Here is a 24,091-nt window from a genome sequence, read left to right as displayed (position 1 = left end):
GGACAGGGGTAGGAGAGGAAAGAGCCATGGGAGGGACAGACAGTGCCGTCTCCCGGGGGCCCGGGTCTCCACCAAGTCCGAAGGACCTGGAAGGGTAGGAGCTGAACTCTTCCCAGGACTTGGGGTGATCCAAGTCCAGGCTTTGCCCATCATCCTCTCACTCTCTAGTCCCGTCCAGGTATCCCTGAAGAAAAGACGAGGGGACGGAATATGGAGAAGAAAGACCCCAGCGTTAATCTGGAGCCAGGCTTGGAAAGACCGTGTAAGGCATTTATTAAGAGTGGGGGTCTGGGTTCACATCCAGTCTCTCCTCTGCCCCTCAGGAGCTGGCTGCCCCCCGGGAGGTTGATGTGCTCATTACCATGCCCGGCACACAAATAGTGGCTGTCATTATCAGTCACTGTGGGCTGAAGGAAACCTCTCAACTCCTCAAACTTTAAGACTCCCCGCAAAAGCTGCTTCCTCCATGAAGCCTTCCCAGATTAAAACTTGTCTTTTCAGGTGACAGCACTGGGTTAGACACTGGGGCTATGGAGACAAATGAGCAAGAACACTTGGGGCCCCCAGTGTGATCAAAGATGGACACACATAATTGCCACAGAGAGGACTAAGTTCCAGAAGATTCTTTTTTTTTGTTTTAGTTCCAAAAAATTCTTAAGCTCCCTTTGGGCAAAGGTAGTTTTCACTTTCATGCATTGGAGAAGGAAATGGCAACCCACTCCAGTATTCTTGCCTGGAGAATCCCAGGGACGGGGGAGTCTGGTGGGCTGCTGTCTATGGGGTCGCACAGAGTTGGACACGACTGAAGCGACTTAGCAGCAGCAGCAGCAGCAGCAGCAGTTTTCCTTGGTTTCCCATTATATCTGTAGAGCTAAAGACACCACCTGGCACACTGAGAGATAGCATAGAATAGTGGTTAAGGATCTACCTGGGAGGAGCTTCCCTGATGGTCCAGTGGTTAAGAATCCACCCTGCAATGCAGGGGACATGGGTTAAACCCCTGGTCAGAGATCTAAGATCCAACATGCCACGAAGCAACAGAGACTTGTACACCATAACTAGACAGTCTATGCACTACAGGGAAAGATCCCTCACGACCCAACGGAGATCCTGATTGCTGCAACTAAGACTCGATGCGGCCACGCAACCCTAGGTTTACAGAAACACTGCTCACAATAGCCAAGACATAGAAACAACTTGAATGTCCATTGACAACTGAATGGGTAAAGAAGGTGTAGTGCATATATACAGTGGAATACTACTTAGCCATAAAAAGAACAAAATAATAGCATTTGCAGCAACAAGGATGGCCCCAGAGATTATCATACTAAGTGAAGTGAGTCGGAAAGAAAAAGACAAATATCATATGATGTCACATATATGCAGAATCTAAATATGACACAAATGAGCCTGTCTATGAAACAGGGACAGAATCATGGACTTAGAGAGCAGACTGGTAGTTGCCAAGGGGGAAGATACTAGGGGAGGGCTGGAGTGGGAAGATGGGGTTAGCGGGTGTAAGCTTTTATATATAGAATGGATAAACAACAAGACCCTACTATACACTGGAGTGGGTTGCCATTTATTTCTCCAATGCATGAAAGTGAAAAGTGAAAGTGAAGTCGCCCTGTCGTGCCCGACTCTTAGCGACCCCATGGACTGCAGCCTTCCAGGCTCCTCCGTCCATGGGACTTTCCAGGCAAGAGTACTGGAGTGGGGTGCCATTGCCTTCTCCAATTATACAGCCCAGGAAACTATATTCAATATCCTATGATAAACCATAATGGAAGGAATATAAAAAAGAATGTATATATAACTCAATCCCTTTGCTATACAGAAGCAATTAACACAGTATTATAAATCAGCTATACTTCAATTTAAAAAAATTGTGGTGGTCCATATAATGGAATATTATTCATCCATGAAAAGGAATGAAGTACTGACCATGCTACAATGTGGATAGACCTCAAAAATATACTAAGTGGAAAGAAGCCAGACATGAAAGGTCGAACATTCCATTTATATGAAGTTCCAGAATAGGCAAACCCGTAGAGACAGAATGCAAATTGATGGTTACCACATCCATGGGGAGACGGAATGGGGCATAATAATCACTTACTGGGTGCAGGATTTCCTTTTGTATTGACTAAAGATATTTTGTCTTTATAGACTGGAGAGAGATGGTGGTCATGCAATGCCACTGAATTGTTTGCTTTAAAATTATTAATTGTATGGGACTTCCCTGGCAGTCCAGTGGTTAGGACTCCATGCTTCCACTGCAGGGGCCACAGGTTTGATACCGGTTGGGAAACAAAGATCTGGAATGCTGTGTGGTGCAGCCAAAAATATAAATAAAAGATTAATTGTGTGTTAATCTTATGTTCATCTCAATTTACATATATACACACACATAGTGGCTGACTACATGGTATTGATATGAAAAGCATTTGATAAAAGTTAATGCCTAGTCATTATTTAAAAACAAACAAACGAGCGGTGTCAGAAGAGAACTTCCTTAACATATTGCAAAATACCTCACGTATATAATGCTGAAAATCTACACACTTTCCTCCCTGAGGGCCTCCCTGGTGGCTCAGCTGGTAAAGAATCCGCCTGCCATGCGGGAAACCTGGGTTCGATCCCTGGGTTGGGAAGATCCCCTGGAGAAGGGAAAGGCTACCCACTGCAGTATTCTGGCCTGGAGAATTCCATAGACCGTATAGTCCATGGGGTCACAAAGAGTTAGACACCACTGAGTGACTTTCACTTTCATTTTTCCTCCCTGAGATTGGGAACAAGGCAAGAATATCTGCTCTTACCACTTCATGCAACACTGGGAGGTCCTAGCCAAGACAATAAGACAAGAAAAAAAAGGGAGAAGGGGTAAAGTGAAATGATCTTTATTTGCAGATGACATGATGATGTGTGTAGAAAACCCTAAAGAACTTACAAAACAAAACTAGAATTAATCATTTTATTTAATAAGATCAAAGGATATAAGGTAACTATAGAAAAATGTAATTCTCTATATAGTCATCCCTTGGTATCCATGGGGGATTGGATCTGGGAACCACCTGCCCATGGATACTGAAATCCACAGATGCTCAGGTCCCTTATACAAAAATGAGATAATACAGCCAGCTCTCCCTATTTGCAGCTGCAGAACATGCAGATATAGGAGGGCAGACTATACTAGTAACAAACAATTGAGAAGTTAAATATATAAAAACATTTCCAATAGCATGAAAAAATGTAGAATATTTAGGGATACATTTAACATAACATGTAAGATCTGCAGTCTGAAAAGTACAAAACCTTCCTGAGAGAAATTAAAGAGCTAAATAAATGGAGAGATATACCACGTTCATGTGTAAACTGTCATTCTCTCCATATTGATCTACAGATTCAATACAATCCTGATCAAAATTCCAGCAGAGTTTTTTTTTTTTGTAGAAATTATCAAGTAGATTATAAAATACATATGAAAATAAAGAGTAGCCAAAACAATTTTTGAAAACAGGAATGAATTTGCAGCAGTTAATGCTACTCGATTTTGAGAATTACTATAAATCTGTAGTAACCAAGACAATGTAGTATTAATATAAGAATACACATATAGATCAACAAAACAGAATAAAGTCCAAAAGTAAATCCACATACATACAATCAATTGATTATTTTACTGAAATACCACGATGATTCAGTGGAAAAAGGAAGCTAGTTTTGAAATATATCAACACAGAAGGAAAAACAGAGCTATGACCCCTGCATCATATCATACATAAAAACTTTTAGGAGAAAACATAAGAAAAAACTTGTGACCTAGGGGTAGGCAAAAATTGCTTAGGACACAAAAAAGAGTAAACAATAAAAGTAATTGATTGATAAGTAGAATTTAATCAAAATTTCAAACTTCTGTTCTTCAAAAAAAGACTATTAAAAAATGAAACTGTAAGCCACAGACTAAGCAAAAATATTAATTATGTGTGTGTCTCTCACAAGGACTTCTCTATCCAGAAATATAAAGAAATCTTACAACTAAATAACGAGAAGACAAATAACCCAATAAAACATAGGCAAAAGAATTAAACAAACACTTTCTGAAAGAAGACAAACAAATGGCCAATATGCGTGTGAAAAGATGCTCAGTGGTTGACAGGGAAGTACAAACTTAAGCCACAATAAGGTACACTGCACACAGACGGAAGGGCTAAAATTAACATGACCGATGGTACAAAATGTTGGTGAGAATATGGAGTAACTGGAACTCCAATATACTTCTGGTGGGAGTATAAGATGGTAGAATTACGTTGGAAAAGTTCGGCAGCTTCTTATGACATTAAATATAAACTTACCATATGGTTTGGCTATAGGAGTAGACTCCTACCTATTTACCTGAAATAAACAAAAAACATATGTCCATATAAAGACATTTACATGAAGTTCATAGCGCCTTTATTCATAATAGCCCCAAACTGGAAACAACCCAAATGCCATTGAACAGGAGAATTGGATAAAAGATTTACATCATATCTATGCAGTGGAATACTACTCAGCAATTTAAAAAAGAATTACCAATACATGTAACAAGGTAGATGTATCTCATAAACATTTAGTTCAACAAAAGAAGCAAGTTGGACTTCCCTTGTTGTCCAGTGGTTAAGAATCCACCTGCCAATGCGGCGGACACGGGTTCCATCCCTAGTCTGGGAAGATTTCACATGCCGCAGAGCAACTAAGCCTGTGTGCCCTAGAGAGCCTGTGCTCTTCAGCAAGAGAAACCACCGCAGTGAGAAGCCTGCCCATCACAATGAAGAGTAGTAGCCCCCGGCTCACTGCAACCAGAGAAAGCCTGCATACGGCAACAAAGACCCAGTGCAGCAAAAAATAAAAATAAACAAAAAAGAAGCAAGTTACAAAAAAGGACATACTGTATGGTTTTATTTATATGAAGTCCTAGAACAGACAAAGCAAAAATCTATAGTCACAGAAAGCAGATCAGAGATTGCCTGGAGCAGGGCCCAGGAGGATTAACTGCAAAGGGAGTTAATTTCTGCAAGAGACAAAATTTGGGGGAACAAAAATGGTTATATCTATATTGGAGTGTTTTTACTGTAGCCCAATAATCATTGGAAGGCCTGATGCTGAAGCTGAAACTCCAATACTTTGGCCACTTGATGCAAAGAACTGACTTATTGGAAAAGACCCTGATGTTGGGAAAGATTGAAGGCAGGAGGGGAAGGGGATGACAGAGGCTGAGATGGTTGGATGGCATCACCGACTTGATGGACATGAGTTTGAGCAAGCTTCTGGAGTTGGTGATGGACAGGGAAGCCTGGCATGCTGCAGTCCACGGGGTCACAAAGAGTCAGACACGACTGAGCGACTGAACTGAACTGAATAAAATTGATTGAAAAAAAATACTCCATGTGGGTTTGATTCCTGGCTTGGCTGTATAATTAGCTGTATAATTCTGGACAAGTTATTTCACTTTTCTGTGCCTCTGTTTCCTCAACAGAAAAGTGACAATAATAATAATATTCAGAGGGTTTCTGTTTCATTTTCTTTGGATAACCTCCTAGGACTTTTGTTGTTGTTGTTCAGTCACTCAGTCGTGTCCAACCTTTGCAACCCCATAGACTATACACTTCCCTGTCCTTCACCATCTCCTGGAGCTTGCTCAAACTCATGACCATCAAGTCGATAATGCCGTCCATCCTCTGTTGTCCTCTTCTCTTCCTGCCTTCTATCTTTCCCAGCATTAGGGTCTTTTCCAATGAGTCGGCTCTTCACATCAGGGATTTGGAAGGGATTAAATGAGTGAATGTATTGGGAACTGTGGTGGCCAACCTCCAAGAAGGCTTGCAATGATTCCTGCCTCCTGGCATTTCTTCCTGCTTGCCCCTCCCTGGCACCCCACCCCTGTCCATATTGAATAGGCTGACCTGTAAAACCTACAGGGTATTGTTGAAATGATGGTCTGTGGATTTCCAGACAAGGTCAGAAAACATCTTGAGGATTGTGCTCTTGGCTCATTCTTTCTGAGGGAAGCAAGCCACCCACCACACCATGAGGACTCTCAAGCAGCCCTGTGGAGAAATCTGGATGGCAAAGAAGTTGAAGCCTCCTGCCAACAGCCAGCACCGCCTCGCTAGCCTCAGGAGTGAACTGCTTGAGATGAGTGGCCGACAGCTTGGCTGTAACCTCAGGAGAGACAGAGTCAGGACCGTCCAGCGAAGCTGTTCCAGCTGACCCATAGGAACTATGTGAGGTAATATGTATTCGTTTTAAGCCACTAAGTTCTTCAGTAACTTGGAGGTTTGTGTGGGGCAAAAATGCACATGTATAAATTATCAGACAACGTTTTGGGTTTGTTTTTTGTTTTTTTTTTTTTGGCCACACCACACTGTGCAGCCTGTAGGATCTTAGTTCCCTGATCAGGAATCGAACCCAGGGCCTCAGCAGTGGAAATTGTGGAGTCCTAACCACTGGACCACCAGGGACTCCTCTGGGGTAACTTGTTACACAATAGTAAATAACTAAATACGAGCACTAATAATAGTAGCTGACATTTATTGAGCATGTGTCATGAGACCTACTGTGACTCCTACTGTTTACTACCAGATGGTGATCAAGTTGATGACCCTCCGTCCATCCATCCATCCAGGAGCAGGCTCCACTTTCCCCCAACCTGCTTTGTGCCCAGGGAGACCAACCACTTCAGACTCAACAATCTCCCATGTCCTTTGGCTTCTAATCAGGTTTGGCCAATGGGGAGCCCTCAGGAGGAGGTGGAGATGGGAAGGGAAAAGGAAGTCAGGATGCTTATTCATCTGTACCTCCAACTGCAGGACACCTCAGGCTGGCTGCTCCTGCAAAAGAAGGTCACAGCTTCTCTGAAAGGTGGCCCTCTGCACACAACTCCTTCTGGGAAGAACTGCTCCTAGCAAGGTGGCAGCAATTTCCCTACCCTCTGCTCACACCTAAACTGTCCTTTATTCGGTCTTTCTCAAGTTGCCCAATTTTGAGCACGCCATCTGTTTCCTTGTGGGACGACTGGCCACCCTAATTAAGATCCCCTACTTTAGAGAAGGAAGTGGGAATTCAAAGAGAAGCAAAAACAAAGGAGGGAAGAATAGAGGCCACCCAGAGGTGAGTTCTGCAGCCAGCGGGCACTAATGATGCTTGTTGAATGAATGAATGAATGACCTGGTGGGCACCAGGGAGGACCCTGCTTCCTTGAAGGTAAAAGATGCTAGACCCGGATGCTGGCATCTGAACTACTTCAGACAGACCACCGAAGACCTTCCCCCCAACCGGCCCAACCTGAGCTGGCTTCAGGAAGTCTTGCCTTGAAAGGATTAACTCACAGCCTGGGACACCAAGGAAGAGGCCCCCCACCTCAGGAAGAGACTCCGGAGTTATTTTTGAAAAGCAAGCAAGGCCTGCGGGCAGCCCTGGCAGAGCTCAGAGGTGGAAAGGAGAGCAAGAAGCAGAGAGGACAGACAGCGACAGCAGAACCCACACCACGCCCCTGTGACGCCGACCCGGCGCTCTGCCACATAACACGGGCAACCCCCTCCCCCATCCTGCGTCCCTTTGGGGATTTTTTAAATTGTGGCAAAATATACATACCATACAATTTAGCCTTGGAAATTTCTGAGCTATTCCCACCACGTGCTGAACGACACTGGGGACTCAATAGGGAGAAAATTATTTGCATCCAAATGGTGCGTGAGGTTTGGCTGGAAAAACCCTGAAGTTGGAGGGAGGGTCACCGCTCTGAGGCAAAGTCTTGGGGGGCCAAGGATTAGGAGAGAGTTGACTTCCATCACCCCTACCAAATAGAAGTGGCTGTGGGGCGGGAGAGGGGAGCAGAGAGCAGGTGTTGGGCTAGAGTCTGAGCCGCAGGGGCAGAAAGTGAGCGGCGGGGAGGCAGCTAATGAACCCTAAACGAACTGACAGAGGTGTTTGCAACTGTCGGGGGGTGGTGAGGGGAGGTCAGAGGCAGCCAGAGGGAGCAATCAAGTCCCCAAAATAACTTGTGCCTCTGCTGGGAGACTCTGAAACTAATCAGGGAAGGGATAATCCGAAAATCTCATCAGAGAGAGGTTGTGAGAGCCCTCCAAGTGGGGATTGGAGGGGAGGAAAATGAAGGAAAGATGTGGTTTGCAGTGCTCTTGTCCTCGAAGATGGTGCCAGCCTCAAACGAGGTCTTCCTAGGAGCTCAATCAGGGGGTACCTACCTGTAACTACCCTCTGTTGGATGTCTACCATCTGCCTAGGATGGAGTGCCCAGCTGAGAACGGGAGCTCTGTAGTCAGCCTGCTGGATTTGAATCCCTGCGCTCTTTCTTGCTGGCTCTGGGATCTTGGACAAGTCATTTTGCCCCCATTCTGAGCCTTGGTTTCCTTATCCAGAAGCTGGGCATAAAATTCATTCCTTCCCCAAGGAGTAGTTGCAAATACGTGCTCGATGCATGAGGGCTTTTAATGCAAATATTCCCAGCGACTCCAGAAGGTGGGTTTCCATCTCCTCATCTTCCAGGGGTGTAAACTGAGGCTCAGAGAGTCCAAGGCCACAAGATTATGAAGTAGAAGAGTCAGAAGTGTGTCCCTTCACTAGGCCCAGCTGCCCTGGCCCCTCCTTCCCGGGGCAGAGGGCAGTAGCCAAAGCCCCTCACTCGCCACCTGTCTCCGGCCCCATGCAGGGAGGCGGGACCAGCATGGACACTGGAAGGGACCTCCAGGTGACATACCAGGGCGTCCAATGGTGAGAAGGTTGCCCTCAACTGGCTGCAAGACCTTGGCCCAGTCCTTTCTCCTCTCTGGGCCAGTTTCCCCAGCTCCAGAACAAGAAGGTAGTAAGAGGTGATTCTAGTTCCAGAGAGTCTAGATTCTCACTCCCTGCTCTCTTGTGGGTGCCTCATGCAGAAGGCAGTGGAGGAGAGGGTAAGAGGGAAACCTGGATGGCTGCAAGGCAGTCTTTCTTCATTGCTCTGCTCCCTTCCTCTGGGGGATGGCTCCATGCAGAGGGAACAGCAAACACCAAGGTCGAGAAATGAGAGGGAGCACGGCATGTTCAGGGAGCTGCAAGCAGAATCATCTAGCAGGCCTGGCTTATTTGTCCATTCAGTTCATTCAACCCACATGTATTACCGTGGACCAGGCCCTTACTGGGCGCAGAGCAGTGACCCAACATAGACAGATTCAATGTGCAGGGCTCACATTCTTTTTCTTATAGTTTTTTAAATTTTTATTATTTATTTTTGGTTGGGTGGGATCTTCATGTTGCTGCAGGCCAGCTTTCTCTGGTTGTGGCGAACGAGGCTACTCTCTAGTTGAGGTGCGTGGGCTTCTCCTTGCAGTGGCTTCTGTTGTTGCAGAGCTCAGGCTTTAGGGCGCAAGGGCTCAGTAGTTGTGGCGCACACGACCTGCGGCATCTGGAATCTTCCTGGACCTGGGATCAAACCCGTGTCTCCTGCATTGGCAGGCAGACTCCCAACTACTGGACCACCGGGGAAGTCCAGAGCTCACATTCTAATTGGGGTAACAAGTAAATCAGTAATAGGGATAATTTCAGAATGGGATGAGTGCTCTGTGAATAACAGCACATTTTTATAAAGCATCTAACACGGGCAACACATTTTTAGAAAGTATCATCCTTACTACAACTCTATGAGCTAGGCACTATTGTTATCAGCCCCATTTATAGCTGAGGAAACTGGCACAGAAAGGTTAAGTAACTTGCCCAGTGCCACCCAGCTAATAAGCAGCAGAGCCGAGATTCAAACCCAGGCCATCTGGCTCCTTTGTGCTGGCTGGTAGGAAGGGCATTAAGTAGGGCAACTTGTGCAGGAAGGATCACTCTGGAGATGCATGATAAGACGCCAGCCCTAGGAAGTCCAGGAGGCAGAAGGATCCAGATGGAGGGAACATTGAGTACAAAGGCCCTGAGGCGGGAAGGAGCTTGACAGGTTGGAAAGAAAGCAAGGAGGTCAGTTTTAGCCGAAGCAGAGGGACAGGAGAAGAGGTCAGGGTTGGGAGGGGGCGTTGCAGGGTGGACACATGGAGGTGGGAAGAGGTGCCGAGGACACTCCTGGGGTCCTCCCAGCTGCTCCAGGGATGTTGAGGAAATGGTCCAGAGCCCCCTCCTCCCCTCACTTCGGGCCAATCAGTTCCAGACAGAGCTGAGCTTTTTCCCCCAGGGGCCTATTGCTGGGCAAGGGCCCCAGCTGGACTCCTGCCCGCTGTTCATCCTCTGTGACTGATGGGGACGGGGCACAAGGAAGAGCTCATTGCATTCCTCCCTCCTCATCCTAAATCCGCCTCCTCCTTGGCCCCACAAAGCCACAGATGAGGGCCTCCCATCCTTCAGCAGAGGCCAGCTCCTGCCCTCAAGAACCAACCCCCCACCAGGTCTGAGTCCAGTTCCAGCCCCGTGAGGGGTGAGGTGGTCCTCAACGTGGCCTCAGAGGGCCTGAGTCTGGGCTTTTGCCTTCAGGAGAAATCTTGGGGTGGAGGGGAGGTAGAAAAGACTTTAAGCTCCTAGTCCTATAGGTCTGAGTTAGAATCCAGATTCCACCACCCCACCTCCTGTGGTGGGGGGCGGGTCATGGGCATGTGGTCTTACCTCTCTAAGCCTCAGTTTCCTCATCTGAAGAATGGGGACAATAATAATACCTACCTCCTAGTGTTACCGTAGGAATTAAATATGCCTGAGAGGGAGCTTTCTAGGGGGCTGGAAATGTTCTATGTCTGTACCTGGGAGGTGGCATATACAAAATTTGATGAACAAACTCAAGATTTGTTCAGTTCACTGTATGTACGTTATAGCTCAACTTTTAAAATTGTATTTACTTACTTATTTTGGGTTGCACCGGGTCTTCACTGACGTGTGCAGGCTTTCTCTGGTGCAGCAAGTGGGGGCTACTCTCTTGTTGCGGAGCACAGGCTCTAGGGCACTTGGGCCTCAGTAGTCCAGCGCTCAGCTCCGTAGTTGTGGCGCACAGGCTTAGTTGCCACGTGACACGTGGGATCGTTCCAGACCAGGGATTGAACCTGAGTCCCTTGCACTGGCAGGTGGACTCTCAACCACTGGACCACCTGGGGTGCTTTCCCAGTGGCTCAGATGGTAAAGAATCTGCCTGCAATTCAGGATACCAGGGTTTGATCCCTGGGTTGGGAAGATCCCCTGGAGAAGGAAATGGCAACCCACTCCAGTATTCTTGCCTGGAGAATTCCATGGACAGAGGAGCCTGGTGGGCTATGGTCTAAGGGGTCGAAAAGAGTTCGATACAACTGAGGGATAACACAGGGAAGGACTACAGCTCAATTTTTTGAAAAGTGAGAAAGCTCAGATCTTACAGACAGAAGGTCTGCAATTAAATTCTGGCTCTGCTGCTAACTTGCTATGCAACTTTGGACAAGTTAAGGAGCCAAACTGAGCTTCAGTTTTCTCACATGAAAAATGGAGCTAGGAATATCCATCACTCTGAATTTTGTAAGAATTTTAGATAATATTTGTAAAGTACCAGGCAATGAGCACACAGTAAATGTTAAAAAAAAAAAAGTACCATGTGCCTGGCCCATGGTTGGCACCACGTTAATGTTACCTGGTGTTAGTATTAGGTGCCCCATAGCAATTCGCTGGATGAATGAGAACCTTAGCATCCTTCTGTGTTTCCTTTAGCGTTTGGTGCCTGGATGACGCAGGGGGCTCAAACTCAACATGCCCAGGACTGAGTTCTTTCCTTCGCCTATGTCTTGCTCTTCCCTCAGGCTTCCCCATCTGCCCAATGACAGTAACTCAATCCAGAAATATGGATGGCATCCTGCCTGCCTTCTCCATTTTCCCTCCCCAAGCCTTCATGGCCAACGCATCACCAAGACCTGCTGGGTTGGATTGTCTCCAAAGATGGCTCCTAACTATACCTCCCCTTCCGGTAAGGGCATGCTGACTATTCGTCAAGGGATAGAGCTTAACCACATGCCAAAGAATGGAGCTAGACCCCTACTTCACTCCATATACACAGCCTCCTGGACTTCCCATGACTGATGTCTATGCGTCTCCACTCAACCGTCACATCTTTAGAGTATTCTTCCCTGAACAAATTGCCCTATTTAATGCTCTCCCCACCAGTCAGCACAATGAAGCTTGATGGCCTGGGTTTGAGTCTCAGCTCTGCTGCTTATTAGCTAGGTGGCATTGGGTAAGTTACTCAACCTCTCTGTGCCTCAAAATTAACACAAAATGGATCAATGACCTAAAGAGCTAAAACTATAAAACAATTAGAAGAATATATAGGGGTGAATCTACATGACTTTGGATTTGGCAATGAATTCTTAGATTTGACACCAAAAACATGAGAAAGAAAATAAAAAATAAACAGGACTTCATGAAAAGTAAAAACTTTTGTGCACCAAAGGACGAAGAAAGTGAGGTTACCTATAGGATGGGAGAAATATTCATAAATCAGATAAAGGTCTAGTGTTCAGAATATGCGAAGAACTCTTAAACTCAGCAACAGAAAAGACAAACAATCCAACTAAAAAATGAACAAAGTACATTTCTCCAAAGAAGATAAACAAATGGTCAAACAGCACATAAAGAGATGTTCAAGATCACTGGTTGTTAAGTAAGTATAAATCAAAACCACAATGACATTATCATCTCACACCCACTAGAATTGCTTCAATTAAAAAAAAAAGTGTTAGCAAGTATCTGGAAAAATAGTAATTCCCATTGCTGATGGGAATATACAATGGTACAGCTGCTATGAAAAAAAGTTTGTTGGGGCCTCAAAAAGTTAAGCATGGAATTACCATATGACCCAGCTCCCAGGTAAAGAACTGAAAACAGGTATTCAGACAAAAACTTATACACAAATGATCATTTGTATATTCACAATTCACAATCACCAAAAGATGGAAACAACCCAAATGTCCTTCAGATAAATGGATTAGCAAATTGCATTATGTCCATACAGTGGAATACAACTAAGCCATAAAATAAATGAAGCACTGATTCTTGCTACACATAGATGAACTTCAAAAACTTTAGGCTACAGAAATCAGACACAAAAGGTCACATTTTATGATTTCTTTTATATGAAATATGTAGAATGGGCAAATCCATAGAGACAGAAGACAGACTAGTGATTGCCAGGGGCTGGAAAGAAGGGGAATGGAGAGCAATGGCATAATGGGTATAGGATGTTCTTATGAGATGATGAAAGTTAAAATTAGGGAGAAGTGCTGGTTACACAACATTGTGAATGCACTGAATGTCTCTAAATTGCACTAATTGCACTAAATTGTGCAATAATAAAGAGAGAGTGCTTACTTCCTCTCCCCTTGAATGAGGCTGGTCTTAGGACTGACCATTATGATGCAGCAGAAGTGATGTTCTGGGACTCCGGAGACAGGCCTTAAGGAACAAGGCAACTTCCACTTCTTGGAAGCCAGCTGCTATGCTGTAAGAAGCCCAAGCCTCATGGACAGGCCACATGGAGATGAATTGAGGCCCCCCCAGCACCGACTACCAGGCTTATGTGAGTGAGGCTGCTTCAGAAACTTCCAGCTATCCCAGTGCCCCCAGCCACACAAAGAAGAACTGTACTGTCATAGAATCGTGAAAAATAATAGCTTGCTGTTTTATAATAAATTGCTATTTTAAGTGAAAAGGCCCTGGTAACTAGGAGGGGCCTGGAGAAGAAAGAAGTCAGGGAGAGGCTGCTGGGGGCAGGGGTGATAAGCTAAAGGCTGGCAGAGCCCTCCTCCATGCACCCAACACTTTCTACCCAGATGGTCCTGGTGGTCCAGGGGTTAAAGATGCTGCTTCTACTTCAAGAGACGCAGGTTCAATCCCTGGTCGGGGAACTAAGATCCTGCATGGCTGTGAGGTGTGACCAAAAACAAAAAAACACCTTGTACCCAATCTCTGGACTGTACCTACTGAACGACTTTGGCCATCTCCCCAGTAAAGAGACAGTGTCATGCATTCGTTTGCATGAGCTCTGCAGGCAGGTAGTCCAGATTTCAAATCCTAGCTCTGCAACCTCCTGGCAATGTGACCCTGGAGAAGTGACTTCACCTCTCTGAGCCTCACTCCCTTCACGCATAAAATAGGGCATGACAATGGCTCCTCTTCTGTTGCCATGAGGAATAAATGAGGTGCTCTAGGTAAAAAATACTTTGTATAGTAGCTGGCACCTGGCAGGTTCCCTGAAATATCAACCAATCTCCTGTTGCCACACCGTGAGCTACACTGCTCTAGGCCTAGAACGGTGCTTGGCACAGGGCAGGTATTCAGCCAATGCCTTAGGGATGAACAACTGAGGAAACTAATGAGAAAACACTAACAATCATAATAGCCACCAGTATGAATTCATTCAGTCCTCCAGAAGCACTAAAGAAGATGGGAACTATTATCGTGCCCATTTTACAGGCAATGGGACTGAGGTCCAAGAGAACGTATACAGGTCCTAAGTAGTGGAGGCTGGATCTGAACCCAGATAGTCTGAGTCCTTTAACCTTTTAATCACCATGCTATAAAGCCACTCAAAGCCCCAGGGTCTGCTTCTTCTGTTAGCTTTGGTTTCTAACCAGTGTTGTGATCTCAAGCATGTGAACTTCTCTCCTGGCCTCAGTTTCCCTACTTGTCAAAAGAGGACTGCAGGAGTCAATGTTGAAGGGCACTTCCTATTGGTCTAAGAGTCCAGGCCACGGCCAGTATCTAGCCAGTGCTGGTGGCCTGTTTGACCCCCCAGCCCAGCTGGGGTGACACTTAGCAGGGGCTGGACTGTCACGGGGGGGTTGCTGCATATTGACAGCTGCACTATCCACCTCCCCACCCTGGGGGGAGTCTGGCCTCTGCCTATTCCCGGTCCCTTAGGGCTCCTGAGGGAAGCTGAGGCGGCCACCCCCAGATGTCTATTCCTGTCCCTGGCCTAGCGCCGTGCTGGGGAAGCAACAGCTATTTTGAGACCCTTCTCCCTCCAAGCATGAGCGGTGGGAAGGCGCTGGGAACATCCCGAACTGGGAGGCTGCCCGTCTCAGCCTCACCCTGGATCTGGGCCACACCAGCCCTGCAGCTCTGCCCCTTTTTCCAGCTCTGGTGATGTGATCAATTCTGATTACAGCACACCACAGTGGGATAACCCAGGAGAACCAGTCCTGAAGGACTTCTGCTGGAGGCTGGGGTGCAGCGGGGGTTGGGCCTCTCCCTTCAGGGAGGGGGCTAGAACAGCCATAGCTGAACCCACCAGCTGGGAGACAGGACTGCTCTGAGCTTGAAACTGGGGAAGACAGCATTCAGGACAATATGTAAAAATATTCAACATTTCTTGAGTATCTACAATTAGATAGGCTCTAAGTACTTGACAAGGAAGTATATGTGTGTGAAAGACTCTTTGCGACCCCATGGACTGTAGCCTGCCAGGCTCCTTGATTCTCCAGGCAAGAATACTGGAGTGGGTTGCCATTCCCTTCTCTAGGGGATCTTTCTGACTCAGGGATTAAACCTGGGTTTCCTGCATTGCAGACAGATTCTTTACTGTCTGAGCCACCAGGGAAGCCCTAGCATGGAGGTAAGTCATTTAATTCTCACAGAGAGGAAACTGAGGTTCAGAGAGGAGAAGTGACTTGCCCAAGGGCACACAGTGAGTGAGTGGCTGAGTCAGGACTTGAACTCCATAGGCTCTGGGGTCTGTTTTCAACTACTTTTCTGCCCTCTGGACCTTCCCTTCCCTCTTCACCAAGAGGCTAGTATGAATTAGGGGAATGAGCACTGGCTTGATGATCAGTGCTTTGCCATTCCCAGAGTGTCACTGAGCAAAACCACCTAGGTGAGCTCAGCTTCCTCACCTGCAAGACGAGGCTCATGACAGAACCCATGACCAGAGTTGAGGGAAGGATTATTAATAACACACTGTGGCAACGGGGGCTCAATAACTGCTCTAAATTATGAAACTAACATATGCTCATGGTAAAATAATATGATCCAATGAGGGACACAGTAAAAAGTGACATTCCCCTTCTATTTTGCACCTATAATTCTACTCCCCAGAGGTAACCACTATTAAAGCTTTTGTGTGACCTTCTGGAAATTTTTCAAGCACATAAAGATAGAGAGGCTGACTAGGACAGTGGTTAAGGACAAGAACTGCCTGGGTCAAAGCCCGGCCCTGCTGCTTACCAGCTAGCCACTGAGCACATGTCCTTCTACTCTGCCATCTTCAGCCAACCTTCCTTACGAGCTATGTGAAGCTTCAGCAAGTCCCTAGTTCTCCTTGAGCCTCAGTGTCCTCATCTGTTAAAGGGGTTAATAAAATTAAGTCCTGGGCTTCCCTGGTGGCTCAGTGGTTAAAGACTCTGCCTGCCAGTGCAGGAGATGCAGGTTCAATCCCTGATCCGGGAAGATCCCGCATGCCAAGGAGCCACTAAGCCTGTGCACCACAAATCTTGAGACTGTGCTCTAGAGCCCTAGAGCCCGGGGAGCCATAATTACTGCGCCCACGTGCCACAACTGCTGAAGCCCTCACACCCTAGAGCCCATGCTCCGCAACAAGAAAAGACATTGCTATGAGAAGCCCATGCGCAATTAGAGAGTAGCCCCTGCCTGCCACGACTAGAGAAAAGCCCAGGTAGCAAGGAAGACCCAGCACAGCCCGAAATAGATAAATGAATAAAATGAAAAAAAATAAAAAAACGACTAAGTCCCTGACTTATGGGGTAGCTGTGAGGATTAAATGAGTCAATCTATGTGAAGCATATGACCAAGCTATGACCAACCTACACAGCATAGTAAAAAGCAGAGACATTACTTTGCTGACAAAGGTCCGTTTAGTCAAAGCCATGGTTTTTCCAGTAGTCATGTATGGATGTGAGAGTTGGATCATAAAGAAGGCTGATGCTTTTGAACTGTGGTGTTGGAGAAGACTCTTTTTTTATGTTTTTTTTTTTAATTTTTAATTTATTTTTTATGTTTTTATTTTAAAATTATTTTTTTTTATTTATTTATTTTTAGAAGACTTGAGAGTTCCTTGAATGGCAAGGAGATTAAACCAGTCAATTCTAAAGGAAATCAGTCCTGAATATTCATTGGAAGGACTGATGCTGAAGCTGAAGCTCCAATACTTTGGCCACTTGATGCGAAGAACTGACTCCTTGGAAAAGACCGCAGTGCTGGAAAAGATTGAAGGCAGAGGGAGAAGGGGATGATAGAGGATCAGATGGTTGGATGACATCACCAACTCAATGGACATGAGTTTGAGCAAGCTCCAGGAGTTAGTGATGGACAGGGAAGCCTGGTGTGCTGCAGTCCATGGGGTCACAACAAGCTGCACATGACTGAGCAACTGAACTGAACTGATGTGAAGCATTTAGCAAATTCTCTGGCACATGGTTGTCCAATAAATGTAGACATACAGTGGATCCTTTCTGGTGGACACTAAGGTAGCCTTTTACTATCACAAACAACGATGCAAGACACACTCTGGTCTACTTGTCATTGGGTACAAGCCCAAGAATCTCAATGAGATAAATTGCTGGTGGAGAAATTGCTGGGTCAAACAGTAGTGCCCTTGTAATTTCAATTAATTTGGGGATAAGTGAATCCTCATGGCAGGCAGGGCAAAGAGAAGGAGGTCCACAAGGCAGGGAGGATGAGGGAGAAGCACGATGTTCTGTCTCTGAGGCTCAGGGAGGGCTGTGCCTGCCCCAGCAACCCAGAGTGTGCAGCAGCCCCCCAGGCCCCAGGCCAAGCAGATGGAAGGTTTAATTTTATCCAGATTGTCCCCATGAAGGTTTTATAGGGAACTGGTTGATTGGATTAGAGGAGCAGGAGCCCCTAATGAGCAGCTGCTGCTTAACAAGATGCTGACACGGAACCATTTTTCTTTGCCACCATCCACTGTGGCAGCATGCAGGCTCCAGTCAGGACCCCCTAGATGCCAAAGATACTTCAGAATGGCATCCCAACTGCATATACCTCCTTTGAACATCCTTCTAGGTCCCAGACATCCCAGAAGAGGTAGAGAGCAAGAGGTCAAGAGCGCAGGTTTGAGGAGTAAGACAAAAGGTCTCTTCTGAAATTGTTACAGAAACTCAAATCCATGTGCCCAACACAGAGTAAGGCCAAACGATACCGAAATGTCAGAGTTTGGAACAGAGAAAGGTTTGGTGCAGGGTCCTAAAGGAGACCAGTGGCTTGTGCCTTTAAAACCCCAAATTCCCAGAAAGCTCTCAGCAAAGCCCTTTTCTAGGAAAGGTGAGGAAGGGGCATGGTGAGTTGCAAACGTCTTGGTGTCAGATCCTTTGTTCCTGAGGTCAGGTCGCAATCAGGTAAAAACGTTCCTATAAATCTCCACCAAACAAATGCTATTCTCTGTTCTGAAAAGAAAGGGCAAGGTCCCAAAGGCACACCTGTCACTCTCCAAGGTCCAGGCCCTGGTTAAGAGGAAGGGGTCCCTGCAGGAGCTGTCACCCTGTCCCAAAGTCTTCGTCCAGCATCCAGTCTGGGTCCTCTCGCCAGTGCTCAGGCCCAGCTGAGGTGGCAGGTCTCAGCCGGTGGCACCCTCAGGGCCAGGTCCCCAGGCCCTGCCCAGCCATCATCGCTGAGGGACCCAGGCATCCGGACCCAGCCAGCCCTCAGGCTCCTCAGTTCAGTTCAGTTCAGTCCCTCAGTCGTGTCCAACTCTTTGCGAACCCATGGACTGCAGCACGCCAGGCCTCCCTGTCCATCACCAACTCCTAGAATTTACTCAAATTCATGTCCATTGAGTCGGTGATGCCATCCAACCATTTCATCCTCTGTTGTCTCCTTCTCCTGCCTTCAGTCTTTCCCAGCATCAGGGTCTTTTCAAATGAGTCAGTTCTTCGCATCAGGTGGCCAAAGTATTGGAGTTTCAGCTTCAGCATCAGTCCTTCCAATGAATATTCTGGGTTGATTTCTTTTAGGATTGACTGGTTGGATCTCCTTGTAGTCCAGGGGACTCTCAAGAGTCTTCTCCAATACCACAGTTTAAAAGCATCAACCCAGCCAGCCCTCAGGCTCCTCACGCCACCCAAATGGCCAGGGCCAGGTCCTGCAGACGGCATCACACACAGCCGGCCACTGCCAGTAGGTCGCAGCCTAGAGGCGGGGAAGGGGGAGAGGGTCCTTGCCACCTCAAGGCTTGGGCCCGGCCATGGATGGCCATAGTGAGGGCTCTGGAGCCCTGCAGGACACAGCCAGTTCCCTGGGTTCCCTGTTCGCTGGCCCGAGGCCAGGTGAGCTGGAGCACCCCGGAGAGCAGGTGGTGATCGGTCTCTTACCTTACTCTCCTCCTGACGGACCACCACTCCAATGACTGTTGGCTGAATAGCCCATGAAGGGTCACTCGGTGACAGTTGCTCGCTTGGGAGAGGGGCCTGCTGTGGCGCCGCCCAGGGGCTGATGGGACTTCTAACCACCATCTAACTGGCCCACGTTACTGGTCTCTCGATAACCACTGCCTGGTAATGGGTGGCACAGCAATGGCACCCTGCAAGGGCTGCCACTGCCTGCTCGAATACAAAATTACTGCGTGACCTTGGGAAAGTCACTTTCCTTCCTGAGCCTCGGAGAATAATGGGGTCTATGTTCATGGGGTTATTGTGAGGACTAAAGGAAGTCAAGCCCACAAAGTGCTCAGGACAGTGTCTGGCTCATAGTGAGAGCCTAATAAGTGGCAGCCCAGAACATAAGGATGAAGAATAGAGACAGCTAGGGACTTCCTGAGTGGTCCAGTGGTTAAGAATCTGCTTCCGATTCAAGGGATTCAGGTTTCATCCCTGGTCAGGGAACTGCCGGGAGCCGGCATATTGTATATTGAGTGCATATTGCATATTGAGTGCAGCACTTTCCACAGCATCATCTTTCAGGATCTGGAATAGCTCAACTGGAATTCTATCACTGCCGGGAGCCAGCGTGAGGAGCTCCACCCATGACAAAGGTCATGAGGAAGGAGGCTCGGCATACGAAAAGGCGGGATCGAGCCTCAGGAGTCCCCCTGGAAATTCTCGAGCATCTACCCCCAAAACCAGAGTCTGCCTACTTTCTGCTTTGTGCTTTCACCTACACCTCTGACTTTACGGGGGGCTGTCCCCCACTACCTCTCTCTGAAAAAAGGAGTTAGCTTACAGCTCCAGTTAATAATTCCTGGGTGTGACAGTGTTTAACCTACAAACTCCTTTGGAAATCCTCTAGCCTGCCTGAATAGGTTTTTCCGGCCACATGTGATTGTTCAGAGCCTCCCAACTGTGAGAGGCAGGAGATGTTCTAAACTGTCTAAACACAGATTCTTTTGAGTAGTTAAAAGATTGATTAGAAATTGTATTGGTGAAGGGTTTTTCACTTATTGGGCCAATGTTTGCTGCTAAGTCTCCATACCCCTTACCTACTGTGTCCTTGGCAGTGTATTGATTGATATAATGGATGTATAGAAATGTAAGTAGTAGCCTCAATGTTTGTAACCTTGGACCCTTGAGTTAATTCTTTTCTTGATTGAGCCCACCTCACCTTTGCCCTATAGGAATGCAGCTTTGTCCAATGCTTTTTTGGAGGCTGGTGCCTGACTTTCGAATAATCACCTTTAGAGAAAAATAAGTTTCTTAAAATGTTAACAGGCCTCCTGGCCAGAAGATGATGTAATTCACCTGAACTTTTGCATATGATAAGTTTGAAAGCCTGGCTTCGATTAGAACCAGGAACTGCTGTCCTTGCATGACTCCACCCCTTCCCCCATTATCCTCTATGCATAACTTAAGGTATAAAAACTACTTTGGAAAATAAAGTGCGGGCCTTGTTCACCAAAATTTGGTCTCCCCATGTCGCTCTCTCTCCCAAATTCTGGCTGAGTCTCCATCTGGAGCGCGGAACCCACCGTGCTTGCTAATTATGCCTGGGCTTCTAAGATCCGACCGGGGAGGCCTCAGTGTCTCCTCTCCTTCGGGAGAACGGAAGGACGCCTGCGGCCTACGTAAGTGGTGCAAGCTTCTTGTCTTGAAGTTTTATTGGTCTCCCGCGTAAACCAAGCTACTCAGCCTCTTTTCTCCACTGAATTTTCCTACTGAGCTATCCTCATTCTATTACTCTTTATATCTTTGATAAATATTTAAATAAATAGGTGGCCTATGCCATCTCTCCTTCGAATACCCTGGATCAGCCGGGGCTGGACCCCGGCAGGGAACTAAGATCCCACATGCCATGGGGCAACTAAACCCTCAGGACACAACTAGAGAGAACCCTGGGCAGTGCAACTAAGACCTGATGCAGTCAAAAATAAATAAATATTTAAAAAAAAAAAAAAAAAAAGAAGAAGGAAAGCAGCTACTCTGGATCCCATCCCAGAAGAGAACAAGAAACACAGTTGTAGCTTTCTACCCTCAGGTTGAACCTCTGAACTGTGTGCTCAGCTGTGTTTGATTCTTTGTGACCCCATGGACTGTAGCCCGCCAGGCTCCTCTGTCCATGGGATTTTTCAGGCAAGAATACTGGAATGGATTGCTGTTCCTCCTTCAGGGGATGTTCCCCACCCAGGGGTCCTGCATTCCCTGGTGGTAAAGCGTCTGTCTACAGTGTGGGAGACCTGGGTTCGATCCCTGGGTCGGGAAGATTCCCTGGAGAAGGAAATGGCAACCCACTCCAGTACTCTTGCCTAGAAAATCCCATAGTCAGAGGAGCCTGGTCCATGGCGTTGCAAAGAGTTGGACACGACTGAGCGACTTCACTTTCACTTTTTCTTTAGGCTGAGCCATCCTGGAAGCCCACCTTGATGTTATGGGAGCTTTTATTCCCCCCCTAGCCACCCCACATGGCTTGCAGGATCTTAGTTCCCCGACCAGGGACTGAACCTGGGCCGTCAGCAGTAAAAGCAGCGAGTCTTAACCACTGGATCACCAGGGAATTCACGGTACTAGGCGTTTGCCCATTGTATCTCATTTAAATCTCACATGCACCCACATGCATCACTATGGGAGCATTTTAGCAGTAGCCCCAACCACCTCCTAGGAAATGCACCAGGTTTCCCAGTCTGTGAAATGGGTTGTGTGATTTACCTTTCCAAGTAAACTTTAAAGGCCTTACTGGAGCTGATACTCGGTTTTGTGCCTGATCCAAAAGGGCAAATTGATGGTGAGAACCTTCAAATGGGAAGCAAGAAAAGAGCTCAAAGGAAGTCCCCCTCTACGCCCGCACCACGCCCTCCCCCCGCCCCCCGCCTCCGCCACCTCTTTTATCTGATCTGGGACCTAAGCATCTGAAAGTCCCAGGAGTCACAACAGCAAGTACCCCATTGATCCAGGCCGTACCGTGTTAAAAGCACTGGATTAGATTATTTCAGCTTGAGTTTTGCGCCTGAGTTCGCTTTTCCGAGCCTCAGCCCCCTTCCTCATCTGTAAAGTGGGATGATAATGATTCCAAAGACTGACTGAGCCAGGCGCACATTGCGTAGCAGACGCCGCCGGGGCGCACCCCCGCCTCCGCCCAGCGGATCTAGCGGTCCCGGGCTGCAACCGCCGTCCACGCCCCCGCGGGCGGATTCCCCCATGGCCTCCCGCGCCGCGCGGCGGGGACCCAAGTGATTGCAAACAGCCGCCGGCCTCATTAGGAGACGTGTAATTAGCGGCTGGCGAGGCGGGAGCAGACACCGGCTAATTACCGCCGGGAACGGCCTGTGCCGCTGACGCCTCCCCTCCCTGCAGCCCGGCCCGCGGGTGTCGGGACCCCGGTCGGTCGGGAACGCAGGGCGCCGGGCGCCGGGCAGGATCCGAGGAGAGGAGGCCCAGGACGGACCCGGTGTGCTTCCCCCGGGGCTGTGCCTGCGGGTGGCAGTAAATCATTCGCTCAAAATCGTGTTTACAGTACACTCAAGGTGCTAGCTACGCGTTTGCCCGTGGTATCTCGTTTAAACCTCATATGCACCACGCACGAGGGAGGAACCATTATTATCCCATTACACAGATGAGGAAATTGAGATCTGGAGACATGAATTAATCGCCCCGACAGCACGTGTCTGGTAAATGACGGAGAGATTCTAACTTACACCTGTAGTCTCGCCAATGTATATACAAAGTGGACGGCGAAACCGCTCACAGGAAGACTTCAGCGGTGTGGACCAGAGCCAGGACCCCGAAGTCGGATGGCCTGGAATTGGAATTCTGATCTTGCTTCTGACTGAACGTGTGACTTTGGTCAGAGCCCCAGCTACATCTATGAAATGGCGCGATTTGGGGATTAAATGAGTTGAAGGCTGGAGTTAGGGGAGTTATTTTAAGGATGGAAGGGGAGGCGGGAAACGCAGAGGCCGAGACTTTCTCCACACATTACGAGCATCTGCCGCCCCCTGCTGGCCAAAGGAGGACGCTGGCGAGGACCGTTTTCAGATAATGAGGTGGTTCTTGGGTGAGAAGGAAAGAGCCCTCGGCAGGGCCACAGCTGTCCCCCCTTTAAGGTGATTTAGAGTGAGAGATGGAAAAATTGAGAACTCATTCCAAATACTGCAAACATTCGGTTGTGAAATCCGACTCCCTTCATGGTTCTCACAGGGCCTGCCAGGTCCCTGACAGGTCTACAAATAAATAGTCAAGGATAGCTACAAAGAGTTAGATATAAGGCTGAGCATCAAAGCACTGGGTATAACAAGAAATTATGGAACAAATTTAAATGTCCATCATGGAAATATAGACCTGTTTAGCAGTGGTAAAACTAAACAATGCCATCTGGGGCAGCTGAAAAATAACCTTGAAGAATTGTTGTTGTTGTGGCTCAGTCACTACATCGTAAACAGTTGACATGAAAATATAGTCAGAAGACAGAATGAATCTAAAGACAATATGATAAGAGAAAGGAGCCATACACACAGGCACACACAAACATGCTGTTGGAGATTTATATTTATATAAAGCTCAAGAACATGGGAAAACTGTTGTTCAAGTGGTAAAAAATCTGCCTGCAATGCCAGAGACCCGGGTTCAATCCCTGGGTCAGGAAGATCCTCTGGAGAAGGGCATGGCAACCCACTCCAGTATCCTTGCCTGGAGAATCCCATGGACAGAGGAGCCTGGCAGGC

At 47.4% G+C, this 24,091-nt stretch overlaps 1 long non-coding RNA gene across 3 annotated transcripts; it reads right to left on the bottom strand.

Annotated features, from left to right (window-relative positions):
• Positions 1-9,231: 9,231 nt before the first annotated feature.
• On the bottom strand, positions 9,232-22,578 carry LOC147355598 (uncharacterized). 3 transcript variants are annotated; one of them, XR_015144654.1, is made up of 4 exons: positions 22,332-22,570; positions 22,080-22,163; positions 13,345-13,474; positions 9,232-9,539 (listed from the first exon to the last, which is right to left on the bottom strand). It is a non-coding gene; the product is annotated as an uncharacterized LOC147355598 (long non-coding RNA). The 3 variants fall into 3 exon arrangements; XR_015144653.1 differs by lacking the exon at positions 13,345-13,474 and having other exon boundaries at positions 22,332-22,578; XR_015144655.1 differs by lacking the exons at positions 9,232-9,539; positions 13,345-13,474 and adding an exon at positions 16,730-17,186.
• Between the last annotated feature and the right edge of the window lie 1,513 nt (positions 22,579-24,091).

Source organism: Bos grunniens, chromosome 17 (assembly GCF_055505025.1).
Source record: "Bos grunniens cultivar Pamir isolate PY7600 chromosome 17, Bosgru_T2T1.0, whole genome shotgun sequence".
Classification (NCBI taxonomy): domain Eukaryota; kingdom Metazoa; phylum Chordata; class Mammalia; order Artiodactyla; family Bovidae; genus Bos; species Bos grunniens.
This window is presented reverse-complemented; position numbering and strand designations above follow the sequence as displayed.